This window comes from Ursus maritimus, unplaced genomic scaffold, assembly GCF_017311325.1.
Source record: "Ursus maritimus isolate PB19 unplaced genomic scaffold, ASM1731132v1 scaffold_1, whole genome shotgun sequence".
Taxonomy (NCBI): domain Eukaryota; kingdom Metazoa; phylum Chordata; class Mammalia; order Carnivora; family Ursidae; genus Ursus; species Ursus maritimus.
Window position 1 is genome coordinate 34,407,257 of NW_024423343.1, and position 20,206 is coordinate 34,427,462.

At 38.2% G+C, this 20,206-nt stretch overlaps 1 protein-coding gene across 4 annotated transcripts in view; it reads right to left on the bottom strand.

Annotated features, from left to right (window-relative positions):
• Positions 1–20,206, bottom strand: part of SPATS2L (spermatogenesis associated serine rich 2 like) — a 160,325-nt gene that overhangs the window by 129,284 nt on the left and 10,835 nt on the right. For all 4 annotated transcript variants that reach the window (XM_040642255.1, XM_008687323.2, XM_040642267.1 and 1 more), the window contains exon 2: positions 9,074–9,123. The gene's annotated coding sequence lies outside the window, so the exon portion shown is untranslated. The remainder of the gene's footprint in view (positions 1–9,073; positions 9,124–20,206) is intronic.

The following is a 20,206-nucleotide window of genomic DNA, read 5'->3' on the forward strand; positions in this document are numbered from 1 at the left end:
ATCTGGCCCAGAGTATATCTGCCCAATATATAATTCATCAATATATAAATCACAGAAAAAACTGCCAGAACGTATTCCTTCTTTCAGTAAATACTAATTGAACATCCCTATGTACCAGGCAATGGGCACAAGCACTGGGAATACTGGTGAAGAGAACTTACATTCAGACAGTCAGTGGTCTATTATGGGGCTAGCTGAATATATCATGTACTGTCTTGCTAAATCTTTGAGCAGACCACAGAGAAAGAAGACGAAAAGAGAACATCAGTTCATTAATCAGAGCACAAGCTCACAGACGACAAAGCCGCATCTCTTCTACTTCTTTGATTTAATCTCTCTAACTCTTTGTCACTCTAGGTAAGCAACACATGTCCTCTTAATTGGCTGCCAGAGCCCTCCTCAAGCTCTCTTTTCAGAAAGCTTTGCCAAAGTCTTATGAACAATTTTGCTATTCCAGAAAATGTTAATGCTCAAGGTACCCCTTTAAAAGAAAAGGAAAATTCCTTTGAGATTTTTTTCCCCTCAGTAACGAGGAATGCAATTAGGCCTATACTTGGCACTTTGTCAGTTCCCAGAGCCAAGAGATCTCAGGGTTAGGAGAACAAAGCTACCAAGATGCTTTTGCTATTGACTATGGCCAGCCCACAGTTCAAGGGTTAAAGCCTGAGAATGTTTTACCCCTTGACTTGAATTTCTCATGTAAGTAACTTCCAAATACCAAAGCTTAGAGGAACCAGAAAGCAAAATCCTTTCCATTACTTTATTGAAAAATTATGTATGCTGTGACTTATCGCTAATGCTGGACTTTCAAAGCATTAGTCAGGACACCTGCAAACCTTCGGACAACAGCTGCCAATACCAGTTTAACATTTCATGGCTCAGCACTTAAAATATGACAAATAACAAATCATCCTTGTAACCAGTGTGAGGCACTTGGTTGGTAATGTATTGAGTTGGTAAAAATGAATGAACTATAGATTATGTTGTAACTCAGCACTTCAGCCGACGGAGGCTAAGTAAACGGTGATTGCCATTACTGTCTCTCCATCTTCAGTGGCGTGCTCTCGCTAAGAAAGCAACTTCTTTACAGAAGGAATATGTCCCTGTGAATTAACAATAAACACCATGGTGATTTCAGATATATATGTGCTTGAAAAACAAAGAATTTCGGAACTCCTTATAGCTTTATGGCGAATGATCCAGACCTGGCAGGGCAATATTTGAAAGTGATGTTCAACTTGTTTTGGAAGATAGTCATCACTTTTTCAGGCTTACAAATATTTTCATCATTTCCATTCTTGAAGTATTACAGATAATTGCCTAAGCCCCGGTAGAACAAATGCTCCTTATCAAATCCTTGTTTGGTGTGAGGAATGGCGGTACGCATCTGTTTAGGAATGGCTGTGATATATTCAAATACATGTTAAGAGGCTCCCAAGAGAAAAAAAGTTATGGCCCTTTAATAATGTGACTTCTCTGTAGTACGCAGACTCTGTGCACCTCTCTTCCCATCTTCCTGGTCTGGCATAAAATGTTAGGGCAAGTCAGGCTGTCAGTGAAGGGAATATCAGCATTAGGAACGTTAAAGTGTATTTAATACCTTCTCTCTAACGAGAGGTCAAGCAGTAGCTAAACGTAGACACAGAGTTGAACCCTGGAGAGGCAGCCTAAGCAAAAGGATGCCCCTTGGGACCCACACAGAAATTTCCACATCAATGAAAGTGATTTCAAGTTCAGTGTACACCTGAAAAAGAACATGAGAAGCCACCCAGGTCCCGTTAGGTGTGTTGACACTTACTGAAGAAATCACTCATTTAATTCCGTATTTATACTCGATTCTTTTTATGTAAATTCCTTAAAGAAAGTTGAGTCATTAGCAATTATTGAAACACTAATACCAGTTTGTAGGTAGAAGCTCACAGGGATCCCTGATTTTCTGGAACGGCCTAGGGTATGCAGGACTAGACCTCCCGGGAATGCTGTCTATACTAGGTGACCCTGGCCCCTCACCCAAGGCTGACTGGTAAAAAGCAGTCAGTCAACCTAAGTTGGACGAGATAGATTCTCCCTTCCAGGGGCCTCAAACTTGGAAGCATGAAATGCAGAGGGTACAAGTCACCAGTGTCACATTAATAGCAATATCTCGGAGAAGAGGGACACAAAACCTATGCTGTGATCGCCAGAGCTTCCAGGCTGCAACCCTTCATGTAGTTTCATGGTTCCACCCTTCCTTCAAGTCTGGGAGATGGCCCAGGATACTTTCAATAAAAATGATTAAAATAATTGGGTTTTTTTGTTGTTTGTTTAAGCTAGTCAATCTGTTTCTGTAGCTTCCAATCAAAGAAACTTGTAAGTTAAGGACATCAGCACTCTAATAAAAAGTTACATTTCGTTAAAGGAGAAATATAAGGGACATGATGATAATTCGTCGCATTTGTAGGAAAATCTACATTTTACAGATGCTTTCATATGTGATCCCCGTAAGGGTTGGAGAAGGGTTGCTGTTGTCACCCTCACAACGGAGAAAAGGCAGTGCAGCTCAGAGCGGGTACTACCTGTGTGCTGTGGCCTGGCTGCAGGCAAATGGCAGAACCAGGCTGAGAACCCAAGTCTACTGAGTGCTGGTAGCGCCCCTCCCGCTGCAAGCCATGACGCACGTGCCATCTAGTACTTGCTATTACTTTTGCTTTGGGAAAGCCTACCTGATGGTATTCAACTTTTATTTTTAGCATACAAAACCCTTAATTAAAAGGATATGTTTGTACAGAGACTACAAACAAAACAGAAAAACAGAACTATTCTGAGTGTGTGTGCGTGTGTGTATGTCATTTCATCTCTCCTTCTCCAACTCCAACACAGGCTTGAGAAAAGTTTTAATAAAGTAAAATATATAAGCTATTGCCTTAGTGTTGATATTTGCCAATAAAAAAACATTAGGGCTGAGAGGTGCCTCCTTTTGATATGGGTAGTAAGTTTACCATCTTCTACATATTTTAACTATTAGCAGCAGTACCCTTTGAGCTACATGGCAGTGGTGTTCAAGATGTTTTCAACATGTAACCCCAAATATGTGCAGTTGTTTATTTACAATTCATATACGTATATTATTATATTAACATGTTATATACTTTCAAGAACATGAACAAAATAGAAAAGGAAGGACAGATTTTACTAATCATGACTATCTCAAGGCAAATACACGCAGGACAAGGTTAAGGATTAATTAACAACAGTGGACATAAATCCATAGGTCTCCCAGAGAATTTAGAATTTTTGTGGTCAGCTTCTTGCAAGACCTGATTCAACGGTTGCGGTCATTACCTCAGAATGTGGCTGACAAAGAGTTCATGCTAAACTCTGCCATTTTCTTGTGGCTTGCAATATGAAAATTCTCTTCCACTTATGGAAATTCTTTACAGAATCTTTTAAAGATTCTGTTAGTTTGTGAGGGTTTGTTAAAACTAAAATATAAAATTTGCAAATCCAGTTAATGAGGCACCATGTATTTCACAAAATAACCTAAGTGGAGGAAGCAGTGGGGAAGCCCCTGTGAAGGGCCTGGCCTCCCCTCCCTCTCTCCAGGTGATAACTGACTCCCCGACATGTGGACCCAGGGATTATGCCAGTGCCAGTATAATCACCAGCAGGCATCACGATGTTCTATGAAAATAAAATGAATGTAAATGCAAGTTCTAATCAATTTCTTTTCCACCCAAATGAATCTTCTCAAGAGCTCCCCAGGGTGTATATCCCACTTTGGAGACCACTTTGCCATGCAACGAAGCTATAGTTTACTTCCAGAGCATCTTACAATCACAGGAATCTCCAAGCCCAAAAGTATGGAAGACAAGGACAAACCAACCCAGGCCACAAAGAAAGTTATTTTGCATTTTAAAAACTTTTTAAAATTATGAACCATAACTCAGCCAGAAAAGCACATAAAAGATTAATGTTTGATTCAATATGCTGCATATTGTCCATGTAACTACCCAACCAGTCAAAAACCAGGACCAGTGCCAGCATCCCCACAAGCCCTCCATGTCCCTTCTCTTCCCTAGCACACCCTCCCCCTAAGAGGTAGCCACTATCCTAATTCTTTCAGTAATAAATTCTTTGCTTCTCTTTATAGTTTGAGCCACTTATGTATGCCCCCCTTAGCAACAGTGTGGTTTTGTCTGTTTTCACACTTCATATAAATAGAATAAGATTGTTATATATTATTTCGTATCTTCTTCCTTTGAACATCTGTCTGTAAGATACATCTGTGTTAGTGTGTGTAGCTCTAGTTCATTCTTTTTCATTGATGTGTAGTATTCCATCTTACTATTACAGCACAATTTATTCAGCCATTCTGCTACTGAAAGATATTTTGTATGGTTCTTATTTGAGATGAATACAAACACTGCTATTAAGAACATTTCACACCTGTCTCTGGATGCACATGGATGTACGTTTCTCTAGAATACGTGCATCTGTGCACAAAGTGGAACTGCTGGGTCCTAGCATAGTTTAAAAAAAACTCTAATCATGGACCCTGATTTCAAACTATGCTACAAAGCTACAGTATTCAAAACAGTATGGTGTTGGTACAAAAACAGACAGACAGATCGATGGAAAAGAACTAAGAGCCCAGAAATAAACCTATACATATATGGACAATTCGTTCATGACAAAGGAGCCAAGAACATATAGTGGAGAAAGGAGAATCTCTTCAATAAATAGTTTTGGGGAAACTGGACAGCCACATTCAAAAGAGTGAAACAAGACTACTATGTTAAACCATACACAAAACTTAATTCAAAATGGATGAAAGACTTGAATGTAATACCTGAAACCATAAAATTCCTAAAAGAAAACAGGTGGTAATCTCCTTGACATCAGTATTAGCGACATCTTTGTGGACCTGACTCCAAAGGCAACGGAAACAAGCAAAAATAAGTGGGACTACATCAAAGTAAAAAGCTTCTACACAGCAAAAGAAACCATCGTCAAAATGAAAAGGCAACATACTGAATGGGAGAAGATATTTGTAAACCGTATATCCAATAAGAGGTTAATATTCAAAATACATAAAAAATTCAACAAAAACCCAAACAACTCAATTAAAAAATAGGCACAGGATCTGAATAGAGATTTGTCCAAAAAAGACATACACATAGCCAACAGGTGCATGAAAAGATGCTTGATATCATTAAGTATCAGGGAAATGTATTTCAAAACCACAATTCTAACACCTGTTAGAATGCTGATTACCAGAAAGACAAAAAATAACAAGTGTTGGAGAGGATGTAGAGAAAAGGAAACCCTCATATAATGCTGGTGGGAATGCAAATTTGTGCAGCCACTATGGAAAACAATATGGAGGTTCCTCAAAAAACACTGCAGTGAACATAAGGGTACATATAATCTTTCCAAATTAGTATTTTTATATTCTTTGGATAAATACCCAGAAATGGAATAGCTGGGTCATATGATAGTTCTATTTAATTTTTTTCCTCAAAAAAAGTTGTTCCTTATGTTCACTGCAGTGTTATTTACAATAGCCAAGATATGGAAACAACGTATGTGTCCGTGAATAGATGAATGGATAAAGATGTGGTCTATTTACATAATGGAATGCTACTCAGCCATAAAAAAGAATGCAATCTTGCCATTTGCAACACCATGGATGGACCTTGAGGACCTAAGCAAAATGAGTCAGATGGAGAAGGATAAATATCATATGACTTCACTCGTATGTGGAATCTAAGAAAAACAAACCAGAAGAATAAACAAAATAAACCGAAAACAAGCTCACGGATACAGAGAACAGACAAGTAGTTTCCAGAGGGGAAGGGAGTTGGGGGTGGGTGAAATGGATGATGGGGGTCAACTGTATCATGATGGATGGTACCTAGACTTGTGGTGGTCACTTTGCAGCGTATACAGATGTCAAATTACAAAACTGTATACCTGAAACTTACATTTATTTTTTTGAAACTTATACATTTTGAAAAAAAGAACACAAAACAGAGATCACTACAGATTATAAACAAAAACCAAAAAACAAAATACACCTAAGGGAAGGTAATTCTAGTGCATCTCTTGGCAATCAATTTTAATATTAACTAACTCTTCTGCAGCCATGATGAAAGCTCATTAAGTTACTAGATTTATCTTTCCCTGGATTTTCACTCCTGCACATTCATTAAATTTGAACTACGATATTAAATACATTTAACTCTGTTAAAAATAGTTTGAAATTTTCCAGTGAATTCATTGAAGCCAATTCTCTCAAGCCCTCTCCCCACATATATATTTTTTACATATTGTAATCACAATTTTCCTTTTAATGAGGGACAACATTGTATCTACAAAATATTCATTTGAACTTTAAAGAAATTTTGCACCAAAAGGGTTCAAGTTAACACTCATATTGATCAAGCACGAAAAGTCAGAAGTGTTAATTCTGTAGCCAAACTGAGGAATACAAATACAAATAAGAGATTAATTCCAACTTTAGAGTCTCCAATGTTTCATAACCATCATGAATGATCTCCAAATGGACTGAATAAATGGGACATACTTAGATGACAATATTGTGGCACCAGCAAAATTGGCCTGCTCATCAGTCTCCCACTATCTTACTGATAATAAACATGGTAATGAACACTTATTATAGTGCCAGGTACTTTCTGCATATTAGTTCATATATGCAATGCTATTTCATCCTCAAAACAATCCTTAAGGTAGGTACTATTATTCTTCCCAATTAGAAAAGGAAACGGGGGTACAGAGAGGAAAGTAACTTGACCAAGGTCCATGGCAGTAAGTAGTTGAGTTAGGTATCAAAACCCAGCTTCCTGGTGTCTCAGTCCCTACTCTTACCACACTGCCTGGCAACATATTGGTTTTGCTGTTGTCACTGTTGGCATTGTTATTATTCTGATAACGACAAGAACAGTTCTTTAAAACCAGAGCAAAACGTGTGAACCAATAAGGGGGGAAAAAATTCTATGTACATTTGTTTTGATTTATGAAAATTTTGTGAAAATGATTGTAACCAAGCAACTCTAACTCTGGGAGAACTAATTAAGAAATGAATTAAGGGATTCAATGCATACCCAAATTAGTCATCAGAGCTCAAAGATCTGGAGTTCTGGTCTGTATCCAGCTTTGGCACTCACATCCAAAATAAACATGACCAGAAAAGAACCACAAGCTCACAATTAAAATGGATTTATATGGCTTACGCGTCCACATGGGAGAGGCCTCTTCCTAATTGAATTCGGACACCTCTTCAGTTATTGTGGGTTTCATTTGCCATCTCCCTACTCTTTTGTAACTGCTGGCAATAGGATTATGCTGAGGGAGAAATCATTTCAACCAGTGATGTGTGCAGAGCGAGCATAAAAAGATAAAAGAAAAGCCTTTGAACTGTAATTAGAAAATTCCTTAAGTGTGTTCATGTGACATACGTTTGAGACTATGACCAACTGGCAAGACAAGTTATGGAATGGATGTCCAATGTCACCTTCCTGGGTAAGCAGCCAGTAAAAGTAGTGTTCAACATGCGATTAGAGTAATCTTTTGCAGGCTAAAACACTCCTGCTTTCTACCTCTAATATGATTAGTGACAGACAGCTGGAGGCATCTCATTCTCCTGACAAAAATATGATCAGAATTGTTTTCAATTGGTATATCTTTCCATCAAGCTGTTTGTTGCCCTCCAGCAGAATAATCAGAGTTTCTGATTATTTGGTACGTTCCAAGAAAACAGTAATTGATTGTGCCCTTGCTTGCCTGATAGAGAGAAGGCTGCCAGAATTCACATAGTAACTCTTCAGTTGTCTAACCCAAAGAAAACCTAAGCAGTGGGCGCGTGTGTGTGTGCGTGTGCGTGTCAGAGAGAGAGAGAGAGAGAGAGAGAAGGAATCCAGCCAGTAGTTTTCATAATAATTCTCTTTGAACAACTATAAACAAAGTGTTTTCAATGGTGATTCAGATTTCAGATATGAGGAAGTAAAATTATTCTATTTCACTCATGGAAAACTACCAATCCCCACCAATGTTAATGGCTCTTTTCAAAAAGTTACAGTCATCTTACTACTAAAGTTTCAGGATTATAGAAAAAATCAAGTTCAGATTTAACATTCATGGAAATATTCAAGTGCAGTGAGACCTCATTCATTTGGACTACTTCCGTTTAGAATTTACAATCATTTGACCAGTGTCCGGACCGGTGATGATCTTTTCACAATGAATGTATGACTTGCTAAGCAAATGAATTTAAACAAGCAAGACTACTGGGGGAAAAATTAACATATTTCAGGCAAAGTATGATGAATCAAAAATAACAACATGCTTTCCGTACAGCAAACACTTTTGATGAACCCATTCAAATACTAATGACTGATAACAATAATAATTACCATTTAATTGAATGTCAATCTTGCACAGTTCACATTACCTACATGAGCTAGAAATATCCCAAGAACTCTGCAAGATGGGTAGAATTATCCTTATCTCAGAGAGGAGGAAACTGAGGCTCAGAGAAGCAAGTGACATGCAAATACCGCATAATTACTAGGCAGCCGGAGCAGGATGCAAAGCCAGGTTGTCTGGCTCAAAAGCCTATGACCTTCCACTCCCACTCAACCCTGAGTGAGCACTGAAGACTGCAAGTCAGACTTCTAGAGTCACTGGAGCAAGTTCTTCAACAACAACAACAACAAAAATAGAATCACTGCAAGGATGGACAGCCAGGCAGCTGGCTCCAGAAATCATTCTTCTTTTCTGTAGAAAGAATGATTCCTTTCTATATCACTAGGGCATCTATAAAATACACATTTATATGTTGAAGTATTTTGCATGCATGAAACTACTCTGAAGAAACACACAGAAATGCTGATGGAGGTGGAGAAGGGGGGTGTAGGTGAGGCAGGAGTGCCTCAGGTCCGCTGCCCCTTCCCTGCACCCCATCACGAGTGACTTCAGCCTATACCCGTCCCTGGGAGTCAGCTGCAGGTGCAGGGACAGCTGGTCATGGGCAATGGAAGAGAGCATACAGAAGGAAACGAACATCTCTACTTACTCAAGAATCCACAGGGATATTCCTGAAAGCAGCCTGGATTCCGGAACGCTCTAGGAGAAAAGGAAATTTGGGAGGTCAGATCTCACATTTAGCAGCCATACCACCCTGTTCCATCACACCCCAAGCATGGGATCTGGAGTCAGGCAGATATGAAATTGGTCCTTCCTTACCTATGACTTAATATTTGTTAGGTAGGTTAACCTCTCTGTGCCTCAGTTTACTCAACTGTGAGATGGGCTATAATAACATTAGCCTCCTCATGGAGTTGTTGAGAAAACTGGATAATATACAATCCGTGCCATGAATTCAAAACACAATAGTGCTGTTTTAGTAAGTACAACAGCTAACATTTATTACTTCAAAAGTGCCTAGCATTGTTCTAGGGCTTCAGATAGGCTAATTCTTCAATACCTTGAGGTAGGCACTATTGCCACTGGCATTTTGCAGATGTAGAAAATGAGGCACTGAAAGGTCAAATCACGTTTCATAAAAGTATACCGGGTAAGCGGGGGACTGGGGACATGGGACCATCCGGCCTCCGAAGCGGGATGCTATGCAGTGATATCCTGCCTAATATATTATAAATAAATGTTAGCTACTGTTATTATTGCTCTAAAATATTCTCCTCCCCAAGAGATAGTCTATAATATTCACAAAACCCCAGGGAGCTTACCATTTAGCTAGTCACCACTTAGGCACACAGATAGGTGCCAGGGTCCTAAGTCACTCACTAAGTCAACAATCTCAAATATTCCCTGAAATGCTCTGTTATGCATTATGTGGGGCTGCAGGGGCTCTGGTCATTGCTCCTGCAGTCAGATCAACGTCCATGAAGCAAAGGGGGAATGACAACAAGGAGAACGCATAGAAGGAGCAGTAGAGGGTGTCAGGACTCTGGACACTGTGCCCGGCTCTGGCACCAGCCCTCTTGCTGGCCTTCTCCAAGTCAGCTTACCTCTCTGGGTTTCATCTTTAAATGAGTGGACTGACCTGAGATTCTAATTTACAATTTTATTCTGATTCTCTTTCAGTCTGAGTTCCTCTCAATAGTCCATTTTTGAGAGAATAGATTATAATTCTTCATTCATCCAACACACATTGACGGAACACAATGCCAGGCACTGTAAACAGTGCTCAGGATATCAACACAAGACTTGGCCCCACTTTGTAATTAGCTCTGTGAGCAGGATCAAGTCCTATCAAGGAAATCTTGGCAATTAGAAGAGCAGGGGAGGTTGCAGCCCTGAGGACAGCTGCACACGCCCATTCCGCCCTATCTGAACCCGGGGAGTGGCCCCAATGAATTCTACACCAATCCAAAACCGGGGTCCCACACTGGGGGAGGGGGTGCCATGCTAAAATGATGGGGCAGGTAAGAGTGTCTGTGAAAAGTAAGGCAGAAACTAGACAAACTGCTTGGGCTGAGGGTTAGGTTTGTTTTCTAAGAGTAATAGTGTTGTATGCAATTAACCAGAGAGGAGAACTCATCTGACACTTTACTTGACTTTCTTGACTTTATTAAGGTATACTAATGGCCACTTTGGTAGCAATCTTTTATGCATGTGTGTGTGAGTGCACACGTGACTGCTTCTTTGAGAAACATTTACTTTGACACAAGATGCTACTGACTTTATTTAAAGATTGGTTCATCATCCTTAAACATGTTTCTTTCACAGAAATTCCTCGGAGGGGAATAATTCTGTGAGTATAATACTTCCATTAAAAAGAAATTGATTTTAAAATATGCTTTTCAAACTTTTAACAAAAACAATTTTTTGATTTTACGAACTAAAAAAGGCAAACAATGTTGTGGAGACAATGTAATAAATAACATGAGTTGTCAAATAAGCTATTAAACATTTATAGATATAATTTTTAATACAGACTTTTAAACATGCCCCAGAATGTCCATCAATCTTTGATATGGGAGAAAGTAGCATTTTGGCAAAGTCTATCTCCTACCACAACAGAAGTCAGCACAAGATGTTTATGGTTCTTAAAGAGAGCAATGATGGCTTTCTTTGCAGGGTGGTTATATTTTCAGCACATAATTTTAGAGGGCAAAAAATGGGAGAAAATACAAAAAATGTATTATTTTGATAGGTATTCAGGTAAGTACCCTCTACATGGAAGTCTATAGAGAATTTGGTTCCTAAATTGGCCCTGAAAGAGGTTCCAAAAATGTTTTAAGCAACATTGTTGGAGTTCATGCATAAATGTCAAAGATGACAACGCTGAGGAACGAGACTCTCTTGGATATATAAATTAGAGCTTTCTTAACCTTGGAAAGAAAAAGTTAAAAATTTAGTAGTGATTACCCCTGTATGAAGAATTATGGGTGGTTTTTTTTCCCCTTTTTTCTTTATAATGTCTCTGCTTTCCAAACATCCTATAATTAGCATGTGTTACTTTAACAATTTTTTTAAAAAACATTTTTTCGATCTCATGATATATTATGGAAAGTCACCTAATATAAAAAGTGAAAAGGCTTTGGAATCAGACAAACTTGGGTTCAAATCCCTTTCTGGTTTGGTGCCCTCAGATAAGCTACTCAGTGGCTCCTGCTGCACATAAGATGGAAATAATAACACATGCTTTGAAGCCCCATTTTGTGTCCTAGAGGTGAGATACTGTAAGTGCTTAGCACAGAGCAGGAGCCCAGCTAAGGATAATCACTCTTCTCTCCACAGTACACAAGGAAGGAGGGACTCTCTGATGACAGTAAGTAAATTTGTTTGTGTTTATAAATTGATTTCAGACCATCTGTTTATGGAAACACTGGGAGTTTTTAAGAGGTAACTCTCAGAAATCTTCTAATGGTTAAAAATTCAGAGAAAGAAGTAGGAATGAGTTTATACCCTACTCTCCTTTCCCTCACAATTATTAGGACCCTCCAGTTTAAAACTCTTGGGTTCACTTGCTCCCGCTGCTATGCTGCCATGTTGAGAAACCCCCTGCTTGGGATGGGAGTTGGGGGAAGGGTTAAGACAGACCCACTGCAGCACAGAGAAACCACAGCTACCACAATCAAGATCTTTTCCATTTTCTCATTCCTTATGATTAAAGTGAGCAAAATAAATTATGGGATTGCTTAAATGAGGGGTGAGGGATACAACTTTTTTATGGTCTTTCTTCTTTCTTTCTTTCTTTCTTTCTTTCTTTCTTTCTTTCTTTCTTTCTTTCTTAATGCTAGCTACGTTGATACTTTCATCCTTTTCAGCTGAAGGTAGTTCAATCAGTTAGGTTTATGACAAAATATATGTACTCAACAAAATATGGCTGTTGGGGATATGCTGCCCTTGGATATATGTTGCTGTAACTTGACTACAGGAAGAAATATTGATTTAACTGGCTTTAACATCAAGTCAGGTATTTGTTGACACGTGGAAATGAAAAATATCAAAACCATGAAAAGCTTGATATATAGGTCAAGTCCCATTTCAGCCCCCTCCAAGGGACTGTCCAAAGTCTTCTGCTGTCTTGGAATTGTGTTCCAGTGATGCTTACCCCAGTCACAGATAACATGAATTTTCATTATAATGGGATTTGCTACATAAATGAATATGGGTATAGATTGTTATGTAATACAATTTATTGTAGAAAGTACAGTAAAAAACCCCCCAAAAAAATCATTATGTGTTTAACTTCTCCCTTTTCCCAACTCTGGAGGCATAGCATGCTTTCTACCAAAGGTATGTAATGTTCTCTCCTTTTCAGTGTCTTACTACTCCTTATTCCTCTCATGGTGCCTAATACAGAGTAGACACTCAAGAAACAGCTGATGAAGAAATGAGCTGAATAAAATGTGGTACCAAAGCAAATGAGGGAAATTCAAAATAGTTTCCAGTGTAAGAGAAATAAATTTAACAAACCGATTCAAAGTGAGCATAGCAAGCAGGTTTAGCCATTCCCAGCTAGCATAGTGATCTGTGGGCCTTCAGGTGGCTCCCTATTGCTAAACAGTCAGAGAGCTTGTCTAAAATGTCCAGCACCCAGCTTACACACTCCCATCCCTGGGGAATGCCACAGAGACATTTCAATAATTAATTGCCTGACACATCTTCATAAGAGTCCTACAGCCCCTTCAGCTCTAGGGCAGCTAATGACCAAATTCTGTCCTTCTAAAGTACTGAGAGAAAGGACCACCATGACCATCAGGGAGGCAATAAAAGGCAGAGAGGTTGGCCCACAGCAGCACAGGGAAAGGGAGTCAGTGCACCCCCAGGATTGGGAGTTACTTTCTTACAGCCAGACTCAGATGTAGTTTCTGTGTCCTTAACTAGGACATAATCAGGGCTGCAGGAAAAACCAAGAGAGACTTCTGAAGAGCTTGCTGGACACTGCCCAGTGTCAAAATTCTTAACTTCTTGTTCTCTTTTCTTTTCCCTCCAGCAACAATGATTACTTTAATAATCAAAGAGTTTCCTATAATTTTTTATAAAGCAATCTAGTTGGAATATCTTTTTCCACCTTATAGTTTTTTTCTTAGAGCCTTTTTTTTGAACGCTACAATAACACATCAAATATAAAAATTTTGCTTCTATCTTGGAACAACATAATAGATCTAAATGCCTATTTTCACAAAGGTCTTGACCGTGTTCAAAGGAATCACCTATTGATGCCAAGGGCTTCCTTCCTTCATCAGAGGAATAAACCATGGGAATGAGCTTTGAGAGACTCCAAGCAAGGCACCAGGGGTTTCGAGGGCGAGACCGGGCCTATCCCATTATTATTGGGTAAAGCGTGAGCTAAGAGTTAGGAGGGTCTGGTGAGGTTAGCCCCAGGAGTGGTGTATTTTTGCATATATTTTACAAATATTCCCATTATCCATTTGAAAATATTTTAAATGGTAAATGGGCTTCTCGAGAGGGATGACCCATGGCCGTCCATTAATAACTGGGAAACTCATCATAAAAGCACTTTGAGTTAACCACATGGTTTGCTCAATACATTTAATCCTCCATATGCCCTTTGCCTGTGCAGTAGTCGCTACCTTTGTAGGAGAGCCGAGGGAGCCGAGGGGCAGAGATAGTCAAGCATTCCACCCCGGGTTAGACAGCTACACAGGATGGAGCCACATCTTGAATCCAGGCTGCATATTCATATCCGATTCTCTACTCACAGTTACAACTACTCACGAGTTATATACAGAGCCCAAATTTAACTTGTTGGGCCCTTTCCAGCTAAGACATCACCATGGGGGACATACTCTCAACAGGTTAAGTTGGTGGTCACGTTCTGTCAAGATCCAAACCTTTTTAGTTATTGGGCTGTGGGCGACACTGTTTATCCCTTACAAGAACTAAAATAACTTAAGGAAAACTGGAACAATTGTAAGGCAAGAATGTGTAAGCTCAAAGGCTATAAAAATTCAAGAACTCAAAGATTTCTTTCTTTCTTTCTTTCTTTCTTTCTTTCTTTCTTTCTTTCTTTCTTTCTTTCTTTCTTTCTTTCTTTTTTAAGCAAAGATAGCTTTCTCGATTAGACAGTAGTTGGTTACAAACTCTGCAACAAAGTACCTTTTCAATGTGAAATTTTACTACCAGCATTTTTTTTTCGTGTATTTTTACTAAGAACTGAAGCCTACAAAATGACAAACCAGGATTACCCTATTAAAAGACAACTTCAATTGTTCCTTTGTTCTAAGAAACTGTGTTAGGTACTGACTGGTAATACCTACACCTTGATCTTCATATTAATTATGCATTTTTCCTACAAAATTGACTGCCACACTACATGCTGTAAGTCAGATTTGAGAGCTGCCAAGATAAATGTTCCGAATGGCTGACTTTTTAAAGACAACTTGTCAGTTCACCAAATAATTCTTTGGGGGTTTATCCCAGTATATTCTATGTCTCCCCTATATCTATACTTTTAGCAAATATTACAGCTCTTTCCTGATGTATCATCTTTTAGCTAAAGCTAAAGATTTTTCCTTTCAACCTCTAATATAAAAGTAATGAAACTTACAATTCCTTTTGACACCATCAATTTACTTTGGCTGTTATTATCACTTAATTCCTATACTGATTTACGTGAAATACTCTGATTCTTAGGGAGAGAAGTCATTTTGGCCTAGTCCATACCACAAAAACAAATATTTATTGACTAAATATTTTCTTCCCTGAAGTTTGCTTTCATCGAATAATTATATCGATGTCTTATTTCCTTTAGTTAACACCTTATTTTAATGAGGTTTGATTCCAAAACATATAAGAACATACGCACACAAGAGGTACTATATTGAGTAAGCCAAGAGTTCCAGCCAAGTGTCCTATCTTTTACGTGGTACCAAGTGACATTTTGTAAAAAGCACAATGGTAACTATTCATTCCGCCAGCCTTAAAAGGATAGACATGAACTGCATGCCAGAATGGAAAAGCTTAAGCTTTGAAATCAGACAGCAGGCTTCAAATACCATCTCTACCACCACTATCTCTATGACCTTGGGCAAACTACTTATCTCCCCTCAGAGCTTTTTCATCTGAAAAATGGGGGTAACAGATTTGCCTCAAAGGGGTTGCAGAAGAGGTAAACAAGAATTTTGCTGTAAAAACCTAGCTTACAACCTGGTATATGAGTATACACTAAGGAATTGTTAGTTCTTTTTCCACCTATAAAATGCCATTAGTGATTGATTTTGAATCTGTTGTCTATGCACAAAAAATAACGTAAAGGATATTAACACTGGTGCTTTATGATAGCTAAGAATGGGAAATGGTATAAGCATAGGGAAATGATTACATTAAGGTATATTCATATATTGAAATGTATGTAGTCATTCCAAATATTTTTCCAATAATATTTTACAACAAGGGAATTTGCTATCCTAGAATTTAAGTGAGGAAAACAGACAAGAAAACCTGTATAATAATAACAGCTCACACTTACTGAACATTGACTATGAGCCATGTACCATGCTATGCACTTTACATGAATTATCTTATTAATTCTGACAATAAACCTATTAGATGCATACTATTATTATCCCCATTTTATAGAAAGAGAAACTGAAATTTTGGTAGTTTGGGCAATTTACAGGCACTACATAAGAAGCATAGCCAGGACTGGAATCTTGAACTGTCTGATTTCAAAGCCTTTTATTTTTTTTATTTTTTAAAAGTATTTATTTATTTGAGAGAGAGAGGAAGAGAGAGTATGAGAACACGTGCAGGGGGGAGGGACGGATGGAGAGGGAGAGAGAATCCTCAAGTGGACTTCCCACTGAGTATGGAGCCCAACACGGGGCTTTATCCCAGGACCCTGAGATCATGACCTGAGCCAAAATCAAGAGTTGGCCGTTTAACTGATTGAGCCACCCAGGCGCCCCCAAAGCCCTTTTAACTACTATGTCACACTGATTCAATACAAACTTCCTACGTCCACCAAGAGGCTAGTTTAAACACACACAAACACACACACATGTATACACACATGCATACTCAAAACCACACACACATGCATATCTGGAAGGAAAACACACCAGATGCTAGCAATGACAATCTCTGAGTGGTGAAATTTTAGCTGACTTTTAATTATTTTTTATCCATTTCAGTATCTTTTCCAAATTCAATGAGTATGCATTGTTTTTACAATCAGAGAAAAAACTTCAAAGAAGAAAATGTGTGACAGTACTTTACAAAATATAAAGTATTATACAAATAGTAGTATTTTTATGAAGTGATAGTTTGTTCCTTTACTTACAGATTTGAGTTCCTCAGTGCTACTATTCTTTTATTTTTTCTTTCCACTGAGTCCAAGGTAAAAAGCATGTAAAAAATTATTTTGAATATGAATATAACCAAAATAGTACAGGGAGCACCGTAGGTATATTTGACAGACATTTGATATTAATACAAAAACTCAAAGAGCTTGTGCGAGGGGGAAAAAACATCTTTTCAAATAATACAGAATTTTCCATTTAGAGAAAACACATCCATTAGTGACATGATGCCGTCAGTGCATTCTCTGTCATGGTCATGTTAAGTGATACTGTCTATGGAGCCATTTACTTAGACACCAGCACACTGTTTGGACATGCCTCAGCCTGATTACTGTCTATTCCAGAAAGTGTGAATATAATGATGTGTTGGAGTGACACCTAAGGAGTGATTTCCTGTCACACCACCAATTCGTTTTCAGAGCAATGATTCTATAAAGAGAACCGAATGATGTACAAAACAGCAATTCCTTTGAAGCAAACAAGTTCATATGAGCTGAAATTATAAATGAGGGATGAATTTATACAACTTTTAAATTTTATTTATTTATTTTTATTTTTTATTTTTTTATTAAATTATACAATTTAAACAATTTTTACAAAATTGTTATTTTTAAATTAAACTAAAAATAAGGTTACTTAATATATGATTTTAGTAAATTTTTCAAAAGAAAAACTGATTAATACCATCTAAAAGCGATGCCAAATTGTTTCACTTCATAATGGAGGTTCTATGATTGGCAATAAGTGGATCAACAATGGTAGCATTACTGAGGCATTTGACTAAATATTTCCTGACTCTATCCTCTTAGCCTGGGGAGAAGAAAGGAAACACAAGTGAAAGATGATCAAACTAGTTAAAAAACAAACAAACAAACAAACAAAAAACTAACAAAATTCACATATTGATGCCAACCAAGTCTCTTGTAGAAAGTCACAGGGCTGTCCTGGTCAACATTTGATCAATAAGAGAGAAAGTACAATTCTCAAATGTGTAATTAATAAGTGAAAGAAGTACCACTAATAAATTGAATTTAAAAAAATTAGAATTCAAAAATGTCTTGTTAGAGAAGAAAAATGATTTGACAAAAAGAGACAATATGTAACAAGGATAAATGTAAAATCATCTACACAGGGTCACACAATTAACTGCTCAAGTACAGAGTAAGGGAGACATGGCTTTGTAGTAGTTGTTTAAAAAAAGACTTGGAAATTTTATTTGACTTTGGAGATAAACCAACAATGTGCTGCCCTAGATTTAAAATGGAGGCCAACAGAATATTTGATTAGATTAATAAAAGGGTGCCCTAAAGGAGTTTGTTTCCTACTGCTTAGAGAACTCAGGAGGAGGGTGTTGAGTTCAAGATCCTCGCATTTAAAACAGCATGGGCAGAGCAGTGGTGACTACAGGATGTTAACAGGATGGAAATCTCAGCTGAAAGAGCTAGGACCACATCTGCCTGAAAACAGAAGGTCCAACAGCTGTGGTCAAATATTTGAAGAGCTACCACAAGAAGGTGGTACTCTGGGGCACCCCAAAGAATAAACGGAGGCAGATTTCAGCATTTTCGTCTGCCTGTGCTTCATAGTGTGTACTGGTCCAACCACACATGAGACAAGATCCAAATCTAAAGGCACTTTAGAAGCATTGCGGATGACTGTCAGCAGAACTCCTCAGCATAGCAAAATCGTTAAGTCCTCATTTCTGGCAGGGTTCGAGTGGCAGCTGGCTGACTGGGATACTATGGACGGGAATCCTGCATTTGGGGGGAACGTGAAAAAACCATAGCACCCCCTATCCCTTTCCAACACACATTCTATGCTTTTAATTTCACATTAGTAACTTTCATGAAGACAGTCCTAGGGCATTTATGTAAGCAACATCTAAATATGCCTGCCTTGATAAATGAGAAATAACTATAAATTTAAATGCAATCTGGAAGAGTCCAGAAGGTGAAATTCTACCAAAGTTTGGAAATTATAAATTAATGTTGTCATGGCAACCTTAGTTGATATCTTCCATTGCAGCTGAAACAGTTCTTGCTCTGGGACTATCAAAACAATAAATGGGTTTATATATTCAATGTCACAAACCAGCACTCAATAATATTTTTAATGCTTTTATTTTTAATTTTTGAGGCAGTTGATTTGCATTTTCTCCTTGAGTATTCACTATTTTTACATGACACTATACTGATGCTATGGTATTACAGTGGGGTGGTCAACTGCATCAAGAGCCAAGGAAGTCAGTGGGAGCCCCGTGCATGCCCTGAATCAGACTTCACAGGGGAAGTAAACAGAAGGGACAAAGACTTTCTAGATCAGGACATTAGCAGTCACAATAGCCAGCATAACATCTTCCACTTTTCTCCTAAAAATTATAAGACGGCCCACATTCCTATAATAAACACTCATCGATCAAGTGGCAGTATGTCAGATCAGACTATCTCACTGTTCTTTATGGCACTTCAATAAATGGGTTTTCTCAGTTATGTATTAGCAATCACTATAATATATGAAAGTCAGCCCACACTGAGAACAATATTGCCTCCAATCAAAACCATTCTTTCCTTAGTACACTAAAGCTTTTCCCCCGTCTTGTAAGCAACAAAGACTACAACAAAAGAACTTTCCAAACACCCACAGTTAAGGAAAGAACGGCTCCAACAAAATAAGTGTGAAATCTGTCCCTGGTGTCTAAATTGTCTATGAATCTTCCTTTTCAGGGTATTTTAGTGACTTCCTCTATTTGTAACTTATCAGCAAAGAATAGAAATAAAAGTTTATTTTGATGGCAATGCACCTGGCTATTCAGATTCAAAAACTTGCTTTGTTTATTCTTATATTATCCTGGCAGAGGATGTGAACATGCCCTTTTTCCATGCCTTCATTCTGTACTCATAATCCCAGATGAATACTTTCACAAATGCAAACCATTAGGGAGGACTGGCCTTGAGCGAACGTGAAGGCAAAGTCCTGATGGTCCTTTTTCACCCCTGGATGGGTGAAACCTGGGCCCGTTGACCCATATTGCTTATTTTCTTCCTTATCAGTCTCAGGGAAGGGTCCATCAAAGTATTCAACCGAAGGAGCATGTGTCCAGCGCGTTTAAGTTACCACTTCCCTAGCCTTTACATTTTAGCCCCTGCTGCTGGACACTTGATATCTCATTTTATTTAGTCACAGCAAAACACGTAGGTATCATTGATTTCACTTCATATATAAGAAAACTGAGATTCAGGAAGATTAAATAACTTAAATAATACAGACAGCCAATTACATAAATCAAAACCAAGTCTTTCAAGCACCAAATTTGTCCTCTTTTTTTCTGATAAACCCTATTGATCTTAAGAAAGGAAACAGAGTTTGTATGATGTAGGCTTTCACGTATTAGAGAGCAGGAAAGCGAAGCT